This window comes from Amblyomma americanum, chromosome 11, assembly GCF_052857255.1.
Source record: "Amblyomma americanum isolate KBUSLIRL-KWMA chromosome 11, ASM5285725v1, whole genome shotgun sequence".
Lineage (NCBI taxonomy): Eukaryota > Metazoa > Arthropoda > Arachnida > Ixodida > Ixodidae > Amblyomma > Amblyomma americanum.
In genome coordinates, this window is record NC_135507.1 from 55078894 (window position 1) to 55098780 (window position 19887).

At 49.8% G+C, this 19887-nt stretch overlaps 1 pseudogene; it reads left to right on the plus strand.

Moving 5' to 3' along the window:
• The first annotated feature begins 17506 nt into the window (after positions 1–17506).
• LOC144111704 (U2 spliceosomal RNA) lies at positions 17507–17711 on the plus strand (annotated as a pseudogene).
• Positions 17712–19887: the final 2176 nt, after the last annotated feature.

Here is a 19887-nt window from a genome sequence, read left to right on the forward strand (position 1 = left end):
AGGTTCGAACCCGGGAGCTCCGGATAAGTAGTTGAGCGCCCTAACCACTGAGCCACCGCGGCGGGTATACAGCAGAATACGCAAAATGCACTTCAAAGCTTTTTTTTTTCAATGGAGGAAAAACGCTAAGGCGCCCGTGTGCTGTGCGATGTCAGTGCACGTTAAAGATCCCCAGGTGGTCGAAATATTCCGGAGCCCTCCACTACGGCACCTCTTCCTTCCTTTCTGCTTTCACTCCCTCCTTTATCCCTTCCCTTACGGCGCGGTTTAGGTGTCCAACGATACATGAGACAGATACTGCGCCATTTCCTTTCCCCCCAAAACCAATTATTATTATTATTATTCAAAGCTAACAACGAAGGCGTGATGGACAAATTTGGAAAGGCAAAACCGCCTCTCCCATGGTTGTTCAAGAACAGCATGAGCCGCAAGCTCGGTTCCGCCTGGCCAAAAAAAATAGGAAAAAACTAGTCTGCGCCCATCTTATGACGCGCAGGGGTGGTTTAGCAATGTGGCAAATGTACCAGAAGGCATCCATCCCGACCGACTGAACCAGGTAGCGCCTCTCAAGAAGAGACAGGTGGAATGTCAGCGCCGTCCGCACACAAGCTGTAATGCCCTCTACGCCCGAAGACCACGTACCATCCCATATTCCAGCACAGTCAGGTCACGCCTAAGATGCGCATCTGCGCACGCCACTGCAAAAGTATCGCACGTGTTATGCGTCTCTTAGGAGATCCCACAAAAAAAAGTAATGGCACTTCGAATAATTAAGAGCAGCCACCGACAAGGAGGCGTTCTCAAGAAAAACGTTTAAAGCTTCGAGCAGGCTGGGTTCGTCAGCTAAGTAGAATGTGATGTCATCGTCATAAGCAGTGACACATACTGCCTCACTGCCTTGCAACGCCAGACCTCTAATGAAAGAGCGGTGATTGACTGCCACGAGGAAAGGCTCTAATGCCGAGACAAACAAAAGGGGGAGAGCAAACAACCTTGACGGACGCCGCCGCCATCATCATCAATGCGATACTTCCCCAGCCATCGAGGAACAGAGTGCTTAAAATGATAGACTCTGGTAAAACACACACACCGCAAACCAAGCCGATGCACAACTGCCAAGGCACACCATGTTATTGTATTCGGTCGCCAAGAAAAGAAATCGTTAAGCAGAAACGTTTAGTAAGTTCGCCTAAAGATGTTTTTTGGAAAGCATGCCTGCAGTCATCGATGACGCTCCGCTACAGTCGTTGCAGCGAAATGTTCATCAAGCTGTAGAAAGTAAATAAGAATTGAAAAGAATAATGATTACTTTCGTTGTTTCTTTGAAATATGGTTGCTGAATATCTGGATATCTCGAAGCGAAAAGGTGAGCATCTTGTCGTCGTCGTTTAGCGAGACGCTCCTCTCGTTGCTCGGGTGCTTTACAAGCTCGTTTGGCTCTGGCCTTTTCATTCTTCCTTCCCAGCTGCTCCGAAATTCCCGAACTTTCACCATCTTGGCTACTCTCAGCTGGCATGGCCGAACGTCGCTGTTCAGCTTCCTTTTCACGCCATTTAGCGAGACGCGCCGGGCGTACTTTTGGCGTCTCAGACTCGGCTTTGCTGCGTCGTTTAGCGAGATGTTCTTCTTGTTGTTCGAGTGTCTCGGACGCTCGTTGAACTTTATGCCTTTTATTTCTTCACTCATTTTCAGCCAACTCCCTTGGTAGCACTTCTGTATCGGTAGTATCACTCTCTTCTCCTTCCATGTTGAATGCGCACGCCTATTCTCTGGCAAGCAGTTGTATAGTCGGCCTCCGCAATAAACACGCGCTTGCGGCGACCGTCAAACGATGACGCAAAGTGCGCGGCAGTGGCCGCCTGCGCCGCGCGTGACGTCACGCGCGGCAGCGGCGAAGGTCAGGCGACGGAGTCGGCGCCGGCCACCTGCGCCGTGCGTGACGTCACACGTGCTCCGACATACGCCGGCTCACGCGAAGCGCGGTGTTGACTAGTGTAGTGAAGCTTTTCGCTTAGTAATTAATAATTGGTTTTGGGGGAAAGGAAATGGCGCAGTATCTGTCTCATATATCGTTGGACACCTGAACCGCGCCGTATGCGAAGGATAAGAGAGGGAGTGAAAGAAGAAAGGAAGAAATAGGTGCCGTAGTGGAGAGCTCCGGAATCATTTCGACCACCTGGGGATCTTTAACGTGCACTGACATCGCACAGCACACGGGTGCCTTAGCGTTTTTCCTCCATAAAAACGCAGCCGCCGCGGTCGGGTTCGAACCCGGGAACTCCGGATCGGTAGTCAAGCGCCCTAACCACTGAGCCACCGCGGCGGGCAAGCTTTTCACTTCAAAAGGGTTTTCTGTGCGATGTCAGTTCATGTAGTATCATTTCCGCTCGTATTTTAAAGGAATGAACCTTGGTTTTCCGGAAACGAAGTGACGCAGTAACTGTCGACATATCTCGGTGGACACTCGCATAACGCCGTAGGGGAAGGAGCAAAGGAAGGAGTGCAAGAACAAAAAATGGAGGTTGCTTATGCGCCGTCTTTAAGAGTGAGACGCGACATCATGTTGCACAGTTGCCAAGGGGTCCACGGAACGCCATCGCCCTTTCGGCGCGACGCGTGGCCCGTTAGATGATTTAGGAAAGGACGCGTGTCTCAGATATCTCGGTGGACACCCGAACCAGGCGTTAAGAGAAGGAAGATTAAATTAAATTTGGTTTTAAGGAAAGAAAATGACGCCTGTGTCACATTTCTCACTGGACACCCGGACCACGCCGTAAGGGAAAGAAAAAACACCGCATTCACTAGAAGCGCTTCTGTTAATTATACACCATCGAGCTGCCGTGGCGGAGTGGTTAGCGTGCTCATCTCGCACTGCGGAGGTCGTGGCTCGATTCCCCAACTTGGCCTATTTCCTGCCCGGTTTTATTTAATAATGCTTCTCGAATTTTTCGTTCGCCGCCAACGCCGCCGACAACGACGACATCGGCTTTTCTGCAACACGGGGCGCTTAACGCTATCACCTTTAAAAAACAGAGGTGCCGTAGTGGAGGTCTCGGGAATAATTTCGACCACCCGGGGATCTCTACCATGCACTGACATAGCACAGCACTCGGGCGCCCCAGCGTTTCGCCTCCATCGAAACGCGCGGCCGCCGCGGTCGGGTTCGAACCCGGGGACTCTGGCTCAGTAGACGAGAGGCTTAACCATTGAGCCACCGTAGTGGGCCTCGTGTTCCGCATGGAATTAAAGATTGGATTTTGGGGAATGAATGTGGCGCAGTATCTGTCTCACATCTCGACAGACACCCGAACCGCGCATTAAAGGGACTATGCAATGAATAAAAAGTCGCTTGTAAAAAATTCCTTTAAATGCTTATAAATGATGCTAGTAAGCATTCACGCCGAGTATGAGTCTTCGGAACTGAGCCGGAAATTTATGAATTCTTTAGAACCGTGTTTTTTTTTAAGTTCATGGGCCGATGGCTGTGCTCGTAGTGACCGATTTTGAAACTAAAGTTCTGAAAATAGACATCACTATACCCATGACGTCAGCAGGCCACTCACTGTCATTCGCTGGATCCACGTCAGCCACGACGTCAAGGGCACACTTCCAGTAGCCATGAAAATCATCTGCTCGTGCCTCCGCGCGACCCCCTCGGGCAAGCGCGAGCGACGGCATTGCCTTCGCGCAAATGGTTTCAATTTTCCTCTGCCGCCTCCTTCTGTCGGGAGCTCTGAAGCCACTCACACGGCTCTTCGTGTGCACGCATAGGGCTCGGTGCCCATCGCGGCCGTAAGAGCTAGCAGTCGTGCCTAAAGGTCCGGGTCCATTGCTGCTAACTACAGACGACAAGCAAAGAAACCCGACCCGCGCCGCAATCCAGGAAGGCGAAGAGAGAGCGGAGAGATGCCGCCACGCAGCCGACGCTGCTGCTGGGGTGCTAGGAGTGACAACCGGAAGTCGCAAAACGAACGTCATCTGATGACGTATTCATGGGCGGGGCCCAGTCCCAAACTGTTTTCTTTATTTTTTTCTGGTGCCCCGCGTGAACGAGTTGAGGGGGGAGAGGAGGTGCGGAATTTTCAATCGTCTATATCTTCGTTGTTATTGATGCCAGTTAAAACGTTCTAGCGTTGGGGTGACGAGTGATGTGCAGGTGTGCAGGTGTGTCTGAAGCGACACTGAAATCTAAAAAAGGCTATCGGAAAACCTGGAGGTGTCCTAAATGCAGAGGACTAAAATCCAGCACGCATGCGCCTGTGAAAGCTGCAGAAGAGCCAAACATACAGAACATGTGGCATATGCTGCAAGCCATTGACAAAAAACTTGAAGTGTTATTGCCGCTGAAACGTACCGTTGACGATACGGAAACAGCTGTGCAATTTATGTCTGATCAACTGACTGGTTTAGTTAACCGTGTACAAAAAAACGAGCAAGATATCACGGAAATCAGAAAGAGAGTTGAGAAACTAGAAGGAATAGAACCTACTGAATCCGTGGTAACTCAGCTTGACGAGTTGGAATGGCGGAATAGACGAGCAAACCTACAGTTTCATGGAATACCTCAATCTGAGAAAGAAGACTTAATGGAAAAAATTAATGCCATCGCTGCTATGACTGAGCTCCCAGAACTAACCTGTGATGACGTGGACACTATACATCGGCTGCCCTCGAAATCAGATAAGATTACAACTATTATTTGCCGGTTCACAAGACAAAAAACCCGGGACCTGTGGTGGGCAAACAGGAATAAGATAGCAAATCAAGGTAGCAAAGTGCATGTGCTTGAGAACCTGACCAAAAGGAGCCGCGAACTGCTGAATAAAAACGAAGGAATGGGCAAAACAACAGGACTTCAAATATGTCTGGCACACAAATGGAAAAATACTGGTAAGGAAATCTGATGGCGCATCAGCGATAGTCATTTCAAAGGAAAGTACACTTGATACACTGCTTTAGGGGCTAGGCCCTTGCTCAGAAATGCACTTTTCGCACCCCTGATGGACCTGCCGCCCCCCCCCCCCCCTTTTAAACCAAAGTCTCAGTTCTTCCTGCCATCTGCTGTAAACACTGCGTCTGCTCAGAAAAAGAGCCGCATGTCTTTTTTTCACGTCAACGCACATTTCCTGCGCAACAAAGGTGACGAGTTCGAATCTTTCCTTTCTGCACTTTAATTCCACTTCAACATAATAATGGTTACTGAAACTTGGTACCAAGATAGCGGTGAAGCCTTACATTTGCCGAACTACACTACATAGGTGCAAAATCGTATTGATAAACGAGGTGGGGGCGTGATGATAGCGATAGAAAACAAATTTATATGCCGCCTTCTTGTCGATTTCACGTTAACCCATGATGACTATGAAATACTCTCCTTACAAAGTGGTAGAAACGTCTTTTCTGTATATTACCGACCTCCAAAAAGCAACTTCTCGAATTTTGCCTGCTTCCTTGATGAATACCTCCAATGGGTCACAGAGAACAACCTTAACCTTGTTTTAGGGGGTGACATTAACATAGATTTTCTATCACAATCAGTTAATGAGTTAGAGGTTGAGTCGATATTGGAATGCAATGGCTTCATTAACGTTATAAATGTCCCCACACGATTACAAGCAGCGACAGCAATCGACGTCTTTTTTACTAAGTAAAAATAAACAATGATTTATCTGATATTAGACACATCGTTTCTGGTGTCCCGCAAGGTAGCATCTTGGGACCATTGCTGTTTCTTCTTTATGTTAATGACATTGTCTGTATTAGTAATCTTCCAACCTTTGTGATTTATGCTGATGACACCACTTTATTCTTTAGAGCTGCACAGCTGCCAGATCTTGAGAAACAAGCCACAAAATGCTTACAGTCACTCCAAGAATGGTCTCAAAATAATTTATTAAACATAAACACTGCAAAAACGAAGGCCGTGCTTTTCCGGCCTCGTAACAAGTTGACTAATATGCCACCACTCTGTTTGAGGATCGGTAAGTCGCTCATCGAAACGGTCCCTGCGGTCAAAAGTTTAGGTGTTATTTTTAATGAGCATTTGAGTTGGAATGATCACGTTGACATGGTGATGAACAAGCTGTCAAAGGTTGTCGGTATTTTGTGTCGACTGAGATATTTCATGCCGAAGAGTATCAAGAAAATGTTGTATAGTGCACTTTTTTCCTCTGTTATAAAATATTGTTTTTTGGTGTGGGGTACCACGTCTTTTACAAATATTAACCGCTTGTATCTTCTTCAAAAGAAAGCTGTTCGAAATATTATGAATGCTCCTCGACTAGAACACACCGAACCGTTTTTCAATGAACTTCGAATCATCCGTTTGCCACAGCTGTACGATGTTTTACTTCTACAACGGTATAAAACCGGTATTAATCACAATAATTGCAATATGCTAAATCTGTCAAGATTACAATGCAATGAGCGAAAGTACACTACACGTGCGACACCCAAATGGTATGTGCCTAGGATGCGAACAAATTATGGTTATCAAATGTTGAGCTACACTCTCCCACATCAACTAAATAAGGAGTCCGAATTGATGTACAGCTAATGCCAAATATGTTACTTTTGTTCATTTCCTTTTTTTTATCCCTCGAAGTGCTAACATGTTGTGTACCACTGCAATGCCCTTGTGGGGTGCGTCGGCCTCGTCAAGCCTTCCCAATGGCTTTTTGTCGGCGCACCCAACATCGTCATGATGTTAAATAAACATGATTGATTGATTGATTGAAATGCCTATCTCTCGTCTGCTTTACGTAATCTGAATTAATTTATCGCATAGTCCCTTTAAGGATACGGGTAAAGGAAGGACTGAAGAAAGGAAGAGGTGCCGTAGTGGACGTTTACGGAATAATTGCGACCAGCAGGGGATCTTTAACGTGCAATGACATCGCACAGCACACGGGCGCCTTTGTGTTTCGCCTCCCTCGAAACGCTGCCTCCGCGGTCGGGTTCGAACCCGGGTACTCTGCATCAGTAGCCGAGTGCACTAACCACTGAGCCACCAAGGCGGGTAACGTGTTCGTTATGAAGACTCGTTTTCTGGAAGGGAAATGGAGTATCCAGTAGAAGTAAGCAAGTTATATTGCGCACTTTCATGTCCTGAAAAAATAACAGCGCAGTATGTTGGAAAGGGATTGGCGCAGTATCTGTATCACATCTCGGCGGTAACCTGAACCGCGCCCTAAGGGAAGCCATAAAGAGGAGACTGAGAGAATAAAGAAAGCAAGGGGTGCTGTAGTGAAGGGCTCCGGAATAATTTCTACCACCTGACAACCCACACCGCACGGCGCCTTTGCGTTTCGCCTCCATCGATTTTCTATTTGCGGTGCGCCTTTCGGTGCCGTATCTTTGATGTCGGTGCGGGTTTGACCAATGCCTATCATGACAGTGCGGGTAGCTAGGAACGCACGCCGCTGTTAAGGTCACCTATGTCTTGAGGGATCGCGTCGTGCGAGCTGTCGAGGGCGCCATTTGAATGTAAGAACAGGATGAGATGTTCTTGACCTCTGTCCGCAAGGTCTGCTCTTGACCTTGGGGAGCACTTCTCGATGGAGCAGGAGGTGTCTTGAGCCGACAAGCCTGGCTTGAAGCAAACTATCTTAGGACGGAAGATGTCATTACTGTGATAAAGATGAAGTGTGGCAAGTGCGCTCCACGCACTCGCGCGCATGGGGGGAGAGAAGACGACGAAGGAGGAGAATACAGATCGGCTCGACCGTATGCTACGTGTACTGTTTCATTGCTAATTATCATTACTACGATACAACATATTTTGGCGACGAGGATGCTGTTTTGATTCGGGACCTTCACGTGGCCTGCTCACCATCCGTCATGAGCTTTTCTGGGCTTCAGCCACCACCACCCTTCCTGCCGACTCCTGGTCGTCCTGCCCTTCCATGGGAGCAATGGGAGCTGGCGTTCCGGAATTACATGCTGGCCTCTGGTGCCTCTACTGTGGGCGCGGACAGACGGAAGGCCATCCTGCTGAATTGCCTCGGACTGGAAGGTCAGCGCATTTTTTATACATTGGCGCCGCCGTCGTCCACTCCAGCGCCTACAGCTGTGGCTTCGCACTCCGGTGACGAAGCGCCCCGCCTTGACGAATTTGATGCGGCGATATCCATCCTGTCGGAGCATTACAAATCGTCCGTGAATGTAATCGCCGCACGTCATCGTTTTCGCCGTCGAGTTCAGGCTCCAGGAGAGACAACCGATGAGTACGTCGCTGTCCTTCGCAGCCTTGTCGGCGACTGCGGGTTTGGGACCATGGCGGACGATATGATCAGGGACCAGCTGGTGGAGAAGACCTCGAGTTGCCATCTGCGTGAGTGCCTACTCATGGAAGGCTCCTCCTTGACTCTGTCGCGCGCCATGCTCCTTGCTCGACAGTGTGAGCAAGCTTCCCGGGAAGCCAGGGAATTGGCTGAGGAGGACGCCCCAGTACATCGTGTGAGATGCGAGCGCGGATCGAGACAAACACCACCTCAGGCCCATTGCTGCAAGTGCCATAGTCAACCATCACAACCTGCTGCTGCAATACCAGAGCGCATGTGCTACCGCTGCGGTTCTACAACTCACCTAGCGAACAACCCTGCATGCCGAGCCCGCAACCGCAAGTGTCGTCGGTGCGGCAAGGTGTGCCATTTCGACTCTCTCTGCAAGTCGTCCGACCGTCCTGTTCAAGTTCAGCAAGTTGCAGATACTGCTGACACATCGTCGATGCCGGATGGCTCCAGCAGTGCGTCTATTCTCAATGTTGATAGTCAAAAAAACGGAATTTTCGCCTCAGTCCTGATTGAAGGCAAGTTCATCTGCTTCCTGATTGACACCGGCTCATCTGTGTCAATTATTTCTGAAGATCTATACCACCGATTCTTCGCTAAATGTTTCCCACTTAAATCAACTGCAGTTCAACTATTGGACTATTCTAAGTCTCGGATTATAGTCCAAGGGTGTTTTGTTGCCACAGCAAAGTTCCACGACCGTACCGCCTGCATCCTGTTGTACGTTGTCTCGGGAGGCACAACGCTGCTGGGCCTGGATTCCATTGCCGCTCTACAAATGAAGATCAAAGGTGCATCGTTGGCATGTCTTTCCATGACACCTGATACACCTCTGTTACCTCCTGAGCTACGTCCACACTTCGAACATCTCTTCTCCAAGGAACTCGGAGTTGCTCGTGGCTACGTGCACAAAGTCAGAGTGCAGGATTCCGTTTCTCCTGTTGCTTGCAAGCTCCGACGGCTGCCGTTTGCCATTCGTCAGCAGGTGTCCGAGGAACTCCAGAAGCTTGAAGCTCAAGACATCATTGAACGGGTCGACGCTTCCAAGTGGATTTCACCCATAGTCGTGGCTCGGAAAAAAGATGGCTCCATCCGAACGTGCGTCGATTTGCGTGAGCCGAACAAGGCTATTGTGGTCGACAGTTTTCTTTTGCCTCAAACGGAAGAACTTCTACATAGCTTGGCCGGGTCACAGCGTTTTTCGAAGTTGGACCTTGCCTCGGCTTACCATCAAGTACCACTTAGCCCTGAGAGTCGGGAATTGACCACATTCATTACCCATGATGGCCTCTTCCGCTTCAAACGAGGGTGTTTCGGCCTTGCTTCGGCGCCTTCTGCTTTTCAGAAGATGATGCACTTAATTTTAAAAGGGTGCAAAGGTGTCCTCTTCTACATCGACGACATCATAGTCCATGGCACCTCCCGACAGGAGCACCTGACCAACCTTCGTGCTGTTCTCGGGCGCCTGTCCCAAGCCGGACTCAAGCTCAACCACAAATGTGTCTTCGATGTTCCGAAGCTCACTTTCTTGGGGCATGTTGTCAGCGGTGAAGGGCTGTTTCCGTTTTCTTCTGCCATCGAGGCGATTACGAAGGCTCCGACTCCATCTAACATCAGCGAGCTTCGCTCCCTCCTTGGACTTGCGGGTTTCTACTCCAAGTTTATCTCGCATTACTCCGACGTCGTTGAGCCTATGCGCGCCCTACTTCGAGGCAGCGACTCCGCCTTCACTTGGACTGCTGCTGCGGATTCAAGCTTCAAACTACTGAAGTCCATGTTGACGTCATGTGACGTGTTGCATTTTTTTGATCCTGCCCTTCCCGTGGTGGTAACGACTGACGCTTCCGGATATGGCCTTGGGGCAGTGCTTCAGCAAGACAACGGCCATTCCCTGCAAACTGTTGCGTTTGCCTCCCGTACCTTGACACCCCAAGAAAGAAAGTACTCTGTTGGTGAACGTGAGGCCCTAGCTTGCGTTTGGGCGTGCGAACGGTGGCAGGTATATTTGTGGGGCCGGCCTTTTGTTCTACGCACCGACCACAGTGCACTTGTCATTTTGCTGTCGACGAAAGGAACGGGCCATCGGCCGTTGCTAATTTCACGTTGGTCGGCTCGCCTGTCGTGCTACAACTACACTGTAGAGTACCGCAAAGGCAATGACAACTCTGTTGCGGATGCTCTGTCTCGCCTTCCGTTACCGACCACATCGTGCAGTGAGCCCAGTGAGTTCGACGCCAGTGACGACGACTTCGTCTGCCTGCTATCGCCAGCAGTGACTCTACAAGAGCTTCAAGAGGCAACCATCAGCGACGCGGCAGTTGCTCAAGCCATTCAGTTTACATCAGCGACATGGCCGGACAAGAAATCCCTACCGGAGAACCTTAGGCCATACTATCTCCTGCGCTCGGAGCTGTCCGTCGTGCAAGGCGTCTTGTACCGAGGGGACAGGCTCGTCGTTCCCGAAAGTTTGCGATGACGCCTCATGGACATCGCGCAGGAGTCACACACCGGGATCAGCCGCACGAAAAGTCGACTGCGAGAGCTCTACTGGTGGCCGCGAATGGACGAGCACGTCGAAGAAATGGTACGGACATGCGTCGTGTGCCAGTCCTGTGACAAATCGGCTCGTCCGGTGGCAGCTCCTCTGCAACCTGTCGCCTTCCCAGAGAAACCTTGGGATAAGGTTGCCATTGATATCGTGGGGCCTTTCGACCAATCTCCCAGTGGCTGCCGCTTCGCGATTACTCTCATGGATTATTACAGTAAGTGGCCAGAAGTTGTCTTCGCTGATGCCATCACAACTCAAACCGTTCAAGAATTCCTGCTTGGCCTCTTCGCTCATGAGGGTTACCCTCAAGAGATTGTCTCTGACCACGGACCTCAATTTTCATCGATGGCCATGCAAACTTTCCTCCGCGAACGGGGGATACGCCATTGCTACTCTTCAGTGTACCATCCCCAAGCTAATGGACTCGTTGAACGATTCAATCGAGTGCTTAAGTCCTACATTCAGCTTGCTCTGTGCGAGCGACGCGACCTAGGTACAGCGATTGTGGACTACCTCGGTGTCTACCGCTGTACGCCCCATGCCACGACAGGAATTGCACCAGCTGTCCTACTTCATGGCCGGTTGCCCCGCACAAGACTTAACGTCGTAGGACTGCCGGATCAGTCCTTCTCAATGGATCCGACAAAAGCGCTTAAGCTTTTGCGGCAGAGGCTTGACGAGAAGCAAGCGCAATACAAGCTTTATGCGGACCAGCGGAGTGGCGCCCAGTGTCGTGACTTTCAGATTGGTCAGCACGTGCGTGTCCGCAAACCAAATGTGCGAGGCAAACTGTCAGCTCGGTTTTCGGAGCCTCGGAAGGTTGTGGAGCAGCGTGGACCTGCATCTTATCTGCTGGATGATGGGCGAGTGTGGCACTCGTCCAAGTTTTCTGCGGTTCGCCCAGAAGTAGTTCAGCAGCAACTGTCCTCCTCAGCTCCAGCGGCCCTTTTCGCTGATATTTTGCCGCCTATCGACGGCAACCGAATGCCGCCGCCCAGTCCACATTCCGGAACCGTGGTCCAGGGTCCTTCTTCGGACGCGCCTTCAATCCATATGATGCCAGCCGTTCCGCCCGCTCCGGAATCGGCAGCCGCTCCTCAACCCTCGTGTAGTAAATCCACAGCTGCAACTGCGGCTTCACCTCCTGCGCCGCTTCGCCGAAGAACTCGCAAAAAGAAGCGGCCCGCATGGTTCAAAGACTATGACATCCGCTAGACATTTTGTTTTTTCTTAAGTGCGGCTGAAATGTGATAAAGATGTAGTGTGGCAAGTGCGCTGCACGCACTCGCGCGCATGGGGGGAGAGAAGACGACGAAGGATGAGAATACAGATCGGCTAGACCGTATGCTACGTGTACTGTTTCATTGTTAATTATCATTACTACGATACAACAATTACCTTCAATTTAACTTTTGACGCGGGTCGGAATGACCCGTTCAAAGATGCGCATTGAAACACGGAACACAGAGGAGTTCACGCTGGCCGTTCAATATTTTAATAATAATAATTGGTTTTTGTTGAAAGGAAATGGCGCAGTATCTGTCTCATATATCGTTGGACGCTTCAATCGCGCCGTAAGGAAAGGCATAAAGGAGGGAGTGAAAGAAGAAAGGAAGAAAGGTGCCGTAGTGGAGGGCTCCGGAATAATTTCGACCACTTGGGGATCTTTAACGTGCAGTGACAACGCGCAGCACACGCGCGCATTAGCGTTTTACCTCCATAAAAACGCAGCCGCCATGGTCGGGTTCGAACCCGGGAACTCCGGATCAGTAGCCGACCGCCCTGACCACTGAGCCACCGCGGCGGGTATTACCGATCAGCTTTTACCGCTAACTGTTCTGAGTCCACGGTCCTGAATACATAACTTCAACGTGCGGTAAATTATACTGAATAAACACTGTTGTCTTGGACAGACGTCTTTTCTGACTTGGATTTCATTTATCACTTTCTTTACTTGCGAGAGAGAGAAAGTGGGAGAGGAAAGCCAGGGCGGTTAACCAGGATAATGTTCCGGCTGGCTAACCTGCAGTGGTGGAGAGGGATGAGGAGGGGGGCGTAAAAGATTAAGAAGTAGAGCAATGTTGTCTACATCTAGCACGGCAGTGACCAACGCACTGAATGTCACAGGTCTCTGCAGCTGTAGCCTGCACATCTTGAGGCCAGCCGAGCGCGGAGACCTGAGTAGAACGCATCTTCAGTCCTCCATCATTAACACGACGCAAACAGGCAGCGCAGACGTTCCAGTGTGCAGAGAGGCTGCTTGCTGTTGCGGCTGATAATGTTGATGACAACGTAAGCATCGTACTTCTCGGAACGATGAGGCTGAAGGATGCGCTGTGCCAGCCATTGCAGAGCTGCAGGCACTGGATTCAACCAATCCAGCAATATGCAGTGCCTTCTGTGCAGCTAACATGTGCAATCTGAAAAGCAGCACTCGCATGACATTCACGATCGGCTTCAGCATTGCAATTACTTGCTCGTCTGCGACATTGGTCGCTTTCTGAGCTACTTCCCGACCAGCAGTAGACTCAACACACTGAGTGCGCGGTGACTGTTCTATCATTGAGGGTGTGCAGTGCTTCGGGAGCGATGGACAAATCACTTCCCAGTCCTGGTTTTGCACCGGAGTTGGGCTTTGTGCTTCATTAGCAATAGGCTCAGTACTCTGGGTGCGTAGTGCCTGATTGGTCACGGCGGGTGTGTGTAGCTCAGGCAGGGATGGCCAAGGTCCGCCGGCGACAACCGTCTCTGCCTCGCCAGTCATATGGCTCCCGTCCCTTAAAATATTATGCGGAGGGGGAGGACAAGTTGCGGAAATTCTCGGCTGATCCTGTCTAATGCTCAATAAACTTTTTAAAAGGCCAGTGACGAGGGCGAAGACGTCGTCGCACCTTAGCGGCAGCTTTTCTGCGCGTATAGTTGCCTCTTGTCATATGTTTGAGTATCGCCCGTTTCCTTTTAAGGCGAGGAAAATCTTTAGAGGCGCGTCATGAGGGCCGCGGCAATTGGCACACCTAAGGACTGTTGCCTGCCAAGCATCGCCGCTGTGTGGCTGAGTACACCGTGGACACACGATGGGGAAATTGCACACACTACTCACGTGTCCAATCTTCATGCATTTCCGGCACTGGAGTTTTCGGGACGAAAGGCCTAACTACATGCCGAAAGTGTCCAACCTTCATGTACGTTGGAATGCAGTCCCTTTGGAAGATCAACATGATGCACTTTGTCCTCCCGAGACGCTGAGCTTGAATTATGGCAACACCATCAGTAGCAGGTTGGGCCAAAATGGGCAGGTCAAAGTTCGGGAATGTCTACGTCAACGTCGCGCCTGCAGTAGTGCCGCTGTCCAGAAGGACACGGGTACGAACGCCGATGCCGCCGAGCATTCTGATGTGTCTCAAACTTTCAAGCGCGTTCCGGTCCATGACATCAATAAAGACAACATTCCTAACACGGTTCACCCTCACATCTTCAATTGCTCCCGGGACGCCAGCCTCCAGGAACGCAGACGTGGTTTGCCTGTTGATGTGGTTGACATTGTCGGTGGGAGTCTCTGGCACAAATAGGACAGCATGTACCGATGCTCCTCGCTCCGTAGTGCTGGTGGACGTAATCGACGACGAGGAGTTCGCACCTTTGCGCAGTCTCTGTTTGGCCGTCTTGATTACGACTCTGATAAAGCCGCCGTCAGCCGAACAGTGATCACTGGTGGCCGAGTAGACCACGGTGGCCTGGCTGCTTGCGTCATTCGGGAGGTCAAGACGTTTCCTCTGAGTGGCACAGGCTGACCCACCGGACTAAAGTCCAACAGCATCCACTTCCATCACCGTCACCAAAAAAGAAAGAGTGGCTTCATTATAATGTAATAAATCAGGGAAAATACTGAAGAGGCAAAGGGACGGAGTGCAGGTCTAGATCCACTTCCCTTTAATTAGGGATGTATAATGTACAGTACTCACGGATTGAAATAGGACATTCGAAGCGCAAGCCTTGCAGTGCCACGCAGGCATGTGGTAAACCGCAAGCCGGCTCGTTGGCGACTGGAAGGAACAATTCTGCTTTGTAGATGTTCTCCCCCTCGCGCCATACCACAATGCACCACCTTGGTTCCATGAGCATCTACGGGCGGCGCTCCATGAAGCGACGGCCACGCGCTCCGAATGTCCTATTTCAATCCGTGAGTACTGTACATATAAGGCCGTTATAGTTGTATTTTAACGCGACATGGTTAAGGAGCTCGTGTCGCAGAAAAGCCGGTGTCGGCGTTGGCAGCGTTGGCCGTGAGCGAAAAATCCTCCTCCCCCCAATGTACGCCACTGCCCCAACAGATAGCGCGCGACGGCAGCACCTCCCGCTCGTCTCGTTCGGGCGCAGTGGGGCCGTGCGGGTACGCAGGAATCACGCGGTGAGCGGCGAACAACGCAGCGCACATCCGAAGCGCGTTCACCACGAAGCTTGCGGCTTGCTGCCCGTTCGTTTGGCGCGGAAGCTATGCTGGCGTTCGTGGCATCGGGTTAGTCGAGAACGATGCGCCGACCAACTACGACTGCAACCTGAGTCCCGCTCCTTTCGGCAAGGTGCCTGGCAGCGCTTCTACGTGGTTTCCCGCTCCGCGCGTCGGTCTCAGTGTATACGTCGCAGAGCGATTTGTCTAACAGGCAAGGAGTCGCGCGGAACGAGCGATGGCGTTCTGTAGACTCCCTGGCAGTGCTGCAACATGCTGTCGCGTTCCACTCTTAACGGCGAAGCTTAAGTGCCCTCCAATTTTTTTCAGCAATTTTACGTATTTACCTCCTAAACACTGAAAAGGCAATGCCAACGGGATTGCTGTGGATTCAAATAAGTGAAACGTTTTCTCCTACTATACGCAGGACAATATCGGGGTTTCTTATATTTTTCGTATATCTTTATCACATGGTTCAAGGTGTGAACATGGGACGCAGCCAGTCGCCGTTATGAAGGCCAGCCACCTTTTTGGTCAACGAAAGTCTGAGATTCCTCAAACTTTTCAACAATTACTTTAGTGACTACCTTGATAATCATGGTATGTTTGCTGATGCAAGCTCTGCTACTCTGGTATCGAGAAATTCGTTTGCTCTGCTTATGCCGCTAAGTGTGCTACAGGAAACCTATCTTGAACTATTTTATTACCTGTAGGGTATTTTCAGCACTCAGCGCTAATTTCGCGCTCCTTAATGCACAGGAGGCGTTGCAGTGAACTTTTGGACAAAAAGAAACACTGATGATGATGACTGCCAGCGCCAAAACACAGAGCATTATTGCGTGCGGAATGGTGTTCACACCCTCGTGGTAGTCGGAATTGTTTTTACAATTCGGCATCGTTTAATCCTTCAGCTAAATAGAACCACAACCCGGTTAAAATAATTTTATTCATATGTGGAATAATTGAACATAAGCGCATACTTAAACGCTCGGCTAATGATGGTACACTTTCGGCAGCTCCTCGAAAGCTGCCCGCGCCACTCACGCCGGATGTCCATGAGAAGATATCGTACGGAATGTTCACGAAAATTTTAATTCGTGTGCCGTGTGCATCTTTGTTTCTTTTGTCTGTCCTTTGCTGAGTGCTTTTGCTAGGCTGAAGTCCGGAAACAAAAACGCATTTTTTTTCTTTTCGCATTCCTGACGTGGAAATATCAGACTAATTTCGAAGTGAAAGAGGTGCATTGTCTTGCACTGTAATTTCCATAATCGCCGAACTGCCAGTCTCACCTGAGTAACAGTCCAAACAGCTGAATACAGCCACACAACCAGTGAATTTGACATGCTCAAAGAAATAAGATTCGAACTATTTTTGTTGAACGAACACAAGCCAGGCAGGGGCAGATGGCATCTCGCGTCTTGTGCTCGGCAGCAAATGTTTCCATGAAAAAAAATCTTCTTTTCATTCCTGGAGAACCATCTAGCTTCGCTACGTGCATTGTTGACGTTGAGGTTCACTGATTTGCAAGAATGAAGGTTTCAATGAATAAATGGCACCTTCGCTTGATAAGCTCAGGATTATTTCACTCATGTATGGGTTCACGATTTTCCCTGTAAGTCTATTCCTCCTTAATTCTAATCGTATTAAGCAGCAATGCACATGTCTAAACCACTAAAAGTTAATATGAGGATGTCAGAGGCGAGACAATGTTTTACATTGTGAATATGAGGCGAAGGTGACGAAGAATTTTGCAGTCCATCAAGTCCACGACGCTGCTCAGTGACAAGGGCACTCGACTGCTGCGCCAGAGTACCCGGGATCAATCCGGTCGGCTCAGCCAGCGTTTCGATGGAGCCGAAACTCGAAAGGCGCTCGTTTGCTGTGCGAAGGCAGTGCACGTTAAAGGTCCACTGGTGGTCTAAATTATTCCGGAGTCCTCACTACGGAAACTCGTTATTTCTTCTTACCCTACCACTTTTCTCCTTTCCTTTACGGTGCGGTTGGGGTGTTCACTGATATGAGAACATTACTGCACCGTTTCCTTTCATCAAACAGCCTATTTTTCATAATAATAATAATAATAATTGGTTTGGGGGAAAGGAAATGACGCGTTGTCTGTCTGATATATCGTTGGACACCTGAACCGCACCCTAAGAGAAGGGATAAAGGAGGAGTGAAAGAAGAAAGGAAGAAGGATGTGCCGTAGTGGAGGGCTCCGGAATAATTTCGAGCACCTTGGGATATTTAACGCGCACTGATATTGCACAACACAGATTGTGTAACAGAGTGTCCGGACCCGTGGAGTATCTGTTACGGGTCCAAGTTGGACATATTTTTGGAAATGTGGCGGAGAGTTTGAAGGATGCTTCACTTCCGCCATCGGTTGGCCCGGTATTGCACTACCTCCGGGATCGGCCTTGTCTTTAGCGCGTCTTTACTATCCTGTCTTTCTATCTCATCTTTCAACTCTCCTTCTATCTGCACGTGGTACCGATTGTGGCTCGGCTTGAGCCAGTGAGCAGGCCTGTGCACTTTCCTTTCCTTTCTTTTCTTCCTGGCAGCAACAAACACAACACACGGGCGCCTTAGCGTTTTGGTTAGTTGGTTTGTTTTTGGGGAAAGGAAATGGCACATTATCTGTCTCATATATTGTTGGATACCTGAACCGCGCCGTAAGGGAAGGGATAAAGGAGAGAGGAAGTTAGCTTTTCTCCTCAATCGAAGTGTATATATAAATGTTTTTATTGGGGGGAAAGGAAATGGCACAGTATCTGTCTCATATATCGTTGGACACCTGAACCGCGCCGTAAGGGAAGGGATAAAGAAGGGAGTGAAAGTAGAAAGGAACAAAGATTTGCCGTAGTGGAGGGCTCTGGAATAATTTGACTATCTGGGGATCTTTAACGTGCACCGACATCGGACAGCACGCGGGCGCCTTCGGGAACTCCGGATCAGTAGCCGAGCGCCTAACCACTGAGCCACCGCGGCCGGTCAATCGAGGTAATAATAATAATTGGTTTTGGGGGAAAGGAAATGGCGCAAGTATCTGTCTCATATATTGTTAGACACCTGAACCGCGCCGTAAAGGAAGGGATAAAGGAGGGAGTGAAATAAGAAAGGAAGAAGAGGCGCCGTAGTGGAGGGCTCCGGAATAATTTCGACCACCTGGGGATCTTTAACGTGCACTGACGTCGCACAGCACACAGGCGCTTTAGCGTTTTTCTTCCATAAAAACGCAGCCGCCGCGGTCGGCTTCGAACCCGGGAACTCCGGATCAGTAGTCGAGCGCCCTAACCACTGAGCCACCGCGGCGGAGGTCAATCGAGGTGATAATAATAATAATTGGTTTTTTGGGGAAATGAAATGGCGCAGTATCTGTCTCATATATCTTTCGACACCTGAACCGCGCCGTAAGGGAAGGGATAAAGGAGGGAGTGAAAGAAGAAAGGAAGGATAGGTGCCGTAGTGGAGGGCTCCGGCATAATTTCGACCACCTGGGGATCTTTAACGTGCACTGACAATCTCACAGCACACGGGCGCCTTAGCGTTTTTCCTCCATAAAAACGCAGCCGCCGCGGTCGGGTTCGAACCCGGGAAAATGCTGTTTTTGCAACGGTCAATTTCCATTGTAAAGCACGCGGCTGTTTTTTTTTTTGCTTTGCGTCGTCAACAGGGTAAAAGAAAATGAGTAAGAATATCATCTCCGCTTCGCCTGAATATCAGAACCTAATTCGACATTGATTAAAACTTCGATGCAACGCTGCCTGTGCACAATCAGCATTGAAAGCAAGCAATGGTTTCACTTACAGGTTGAATTTGTTGAGCAGAAGCCTCTTACTGGACCACTCATTTTTTGTGCGCTGAATGCATTAGCTAGCCGCACCTAATCAAGTAAGCACCGGCTCCATTTGCTGTCACGAGGAGGTGCGGTTCTTGTTTGTTTGTTTGTGCATAAACACGAGCCTAAAAGCTCGTCTTGATGTTCGCCACCATGTTGGTTTTGTAACTAATTCTCTCGGCCAGATATATTGTGTGCCTCCATGTGCCCTTTTTTGTACACATTGATTGTTCATCTGGCAGTCAAATAAACTTCCCTTTTTGTATTTAATAAGCGTATCTAGCTATGAGTAGCCAGCCTCTATTGATAAACTTCTTTATTTTTATGAACTGTCCGTGCAATCGGTTGGCGACTCCTTGGGGCACCATTACGCAGATATAGGCACGCTTTTCACGTGACATCACATCCCTTTGTATTACACGTCATCGCACATAATAATCCGTGACGCTGATTTCGCCCTTAAAACTAAGTTTTCCTTTAATGTCTTTTGCGGACACTGCTGTGCGACCTGCTTTTAGAAATCCTCTGTTTATCCTCCTGAACGAACATCCTAATTTGTGAAGTAGACGCCTGGCTCCCGGCCGAAGGGTCTCCAGTTCACTTCTGCTTGAGAACCTTTTGGAGCAAAAGCTTTACTACCCTAGCGGCGCCGATTTCGCTGCGTCTGCACGAATGACCTTGAACAGGAGGAGCGGAGGTGCGTAAGTAACCTCGTGACGCCTGACGTGGCTCGCAGAAGCTTCAGTGGCGCTCTCCGCCGTCA